This window comes from Lygodium microphyllum, chromosome 17, assembly GCF_053477565.2.
Source record: "Lygodium microphyllum isolate KBCC chromosome 17, Lygodium_microphyllum_v1.1.10, whole genome shotgun sequence".
NCBI classification, from domain to species: domain Eukaryota; kingdom Viridiplantae; phylum Streptophyta; class Polypodiopsida; order Schizaeales; family Lygodiaceae; genus Lygodium; species Lygodium microphyllum.
Window position 1 is genome coordinate 67,931,560 of NC_141151.1, and position 3,332 is coordinate 67,934,891.

Consider the following 3,332-nt stretch of genomic DNA (forward strand, 5'->3'; position numbering starts at 1 on the left):
GGCAAACTTTTTGGTATTACTGCTACTCCTACATTGTATTTGGATTCTACAAGTGCCATTGAGTTAGCCCATAAACTGTCGTTGGTCTTTCATGAAAAGATTAAGCACAGTGAGGTGCACTATCACTTCATCAGAGAGGTGGTAGAGGAGAAGTTTGTTGAGTTGTCAAGATCTTGACTTATAAGAATCCTATAAGCACTAAAGTCTTTTGGTGGAATGTTTTATCGTCCTTAGGAGGTTGATGGGCGTAGGATGAGATGACGTCTTTCTTTGTCATGTTGTACTCTACATACATGTTGTATTTTTCTCTTTTTTCTTTTACTCCTCCCTAAGGCACATTCAGCTTTAATAAGTGGGAGGTTGTTGGGGATAAAGACGCATGTGTTTAGCTGCTCATATTTACTTACTATACGTTATACCTGCACATGTGTACATTGTTGATATTGGCAAGAGCCCATAATAGTTATTTTATTCTTTATTCTTTTGGTGACTATTGAATAAGGGAAGGCCAATCACACATTGACTATTGGAGTTCTCATATACAATGTATTTATCTCTTGATCCATTTTCCATAACTCTTACTTTGCTCTTGCTTCTACTTATGTGCTTCCACTCGGGCTTTAGCTTTTACACCGAATCTTCTCTTCTGCTCCCCTAAGCACTCCTTGACTCTAACCAAGAGTTGCTTTGATACCAAGTGTAATGTACCTGCACTCAATCACTCCCTCAACACAGCATAGAAAAGTCGCACAAGTGAGGGTTCACCATTGGGTATAGGGAATCACTTGCAAAATGGATATTCAGGGATATTACATCCTTAGTAAGCTTCATTGGAAATGGTTATAATGGCCTCTTAGGATACACAACATTTGGATGCCATTACCAATGTACATAAGTCAAAAAGAGATTTGTTAGAGAAGGAGAATGCCTCTTTGAGGCAAACATTAGAGCAATGTAAGATCAAATTACTGCAAAACAAGGAGACTATTTTAGAGTTAGAGAAACAAAGAGATAAATCGAGGCTCAAAGAAACAATATTGGGGGTTTACAAATGATACAAGAAACATTAAAATATTCAAGACATGAAGCTAAAAACTGGTGGTATTAAGAAAAGAATACATGTAGTGAAGTAAGTAGACTCTTTGTTGCTTTTTGCACCATCTCATAAAGTATTTGTAAAATAATTTATGATAACTGAACATTTTTTATAGTGAATATAGGGATATCCTACAACCTAATGAAGAAACGACTTCAAGCATGGAGACATCAATCAAACACTTTAAAATGCTTCTAAATAAGAAAGATATCAAAGCATTCTTGAAGGATATCAAAATCTTTCAAAATGGGAGATTGAGATTTTCTTGAGAGGGAGTTAACTTAGCTCAAGTGATATGCAAGATTTGTTGGATGAGGCAGGTATACCTAGCAGGGGATACAAAGCTATTTAAAAATCTCTTTACAAGAAGATGAAGGAATCTAAGCTGCAAGGATTGGTATTGCCAAACCCAATATCACTCAAAAGAATGTGAAAACAAGTGAATGATCAAGTTTGACAACTCCTGAGAGCTCCATTTCATATCAAAGATATGTATCATTTGGCACCAGGGGAGGCAATGGTTTACAATAGATACAGTAATATATTTTACTACTTTGAGGCCCTACAATCATACTCTGTTCAATTATTTTAGATGACTCCTAATGAATGTGATGGTCTCCTAAAATTTGTACTCAAGCTTGGTGAGTGCTAGATTGTGAAGGATAAAAAGCTAGAATGGGTCACCATCACCTTGATGAATAGGATACTCGATCCAACAATTTCAAAGCACAATCCAAAATGGTTTAGTGTCCAATCTGAGAACAATATATTCTATCTGGGATCCTTTGAGGTGAGCAATATATTTTATATTGAAAGTTTACCTATGCTAATACTATTGTTGTGTCACATGCTTATAATATGTGTGTATTCCAAGCTATGTCCGCTGAGAATTTTGAAACCTTGCATTGGACTTTCCACAAGACAAATATACCCCAAATCATTAGTGAGCAAAGAAATGGGAGAATCTTGGATGTGGAAGGATTTGGAAGATTCAAAGTAGAGTGGCATCTATAGCAGGTGATTTGAAGATCCTAAAGTGCATGTACAATGTCTCAAAAGGGGCCAATTTTAAGAGCCCATGCATATACTGCTACTGCAAAGAAACTTGACAAAAGGAAATGGAAAAATGTACCCAATAGGCACCTCAAAGATCCAAGTTTGCGAGCAATTTTAGATATTCCCTTATCTTGAGTCCAAAACTGCACAATGCATGGCTTGTACAGGATCATTAAGCATGTTGAGATCTATATGGAGTGGCCTAAGGGCTTTGTAAAACTTGGCACAAACCACCTAGTGTGCAAATTGAGAAAGATCCTTTATGGAATTAAGCAAGTACCTGGGGAATGATACCATAAGTTTGATGCTTTTATGGATTCCGTAACATGCCCGATGTCCAAGGCACACTCTTAGCGGCCTATCGAGAAACGAATCTAAGTGTCGCTACTCGGCACTTCCATGGAATGTTTTGGGGTTTTTCGCCTAGGGTTTTTCAAGTCCTATTCACGGCGATCGAACCCACTAAGATCGACCTGAAATCTAGGCTCCTAGTGGCCAAGGTCTCCTAACAACATTCTAGCATCAGATCCTAGACATCCTACTTTAGATAGAGATACCCAAGCCAAAGCAAACCCATGCCGCACTTGGTTCAAAGAGAATGGGAAACGAGAGGGATGTGATGCTCGACCTCTCTACCCGTAGGGCCTAGTCCCATTCCGGTCCCCTAAAATGGCATGAATCAGGGTTCTAACCTGACAATTCCTAAAGGTCAACGTCGGTAAAACCTTGTGAGAAGCCTCCCTATTCTCTGGGACCACCATGCCATAGGATGGACCCATCGGGGGTTCCACCCACCCACTTCCCTCAATAGATTTAGTTTTCTAATTAGGTCCTACCACATTTATGTGCGACACTTAAAATCAACTTCTTTAATTAAGCCTTTTAGGGAATAAGGTTCATTCACATAATTTATAGCACATACACGAATACAAAGCAAGCAATCTATTGACAAAATAGTTCAAACAAGTTCCTTAACTTATCTTCAAGTTAATCTTTGTCCCCCGCCCATACAGGAGAAATTATGTATCCCTTCTATCCAACAGAAGTATCCCTTCTGCAGAAGTAACTGGTCCAAATTACATGGCACCACAAACTCTATCCTTTATCTAGAATAGGATCTCCCAACATGCCCAGATGTTGGCGGCCATGGAGGTCTTCAACTCCATTCTAGACCTAGCAA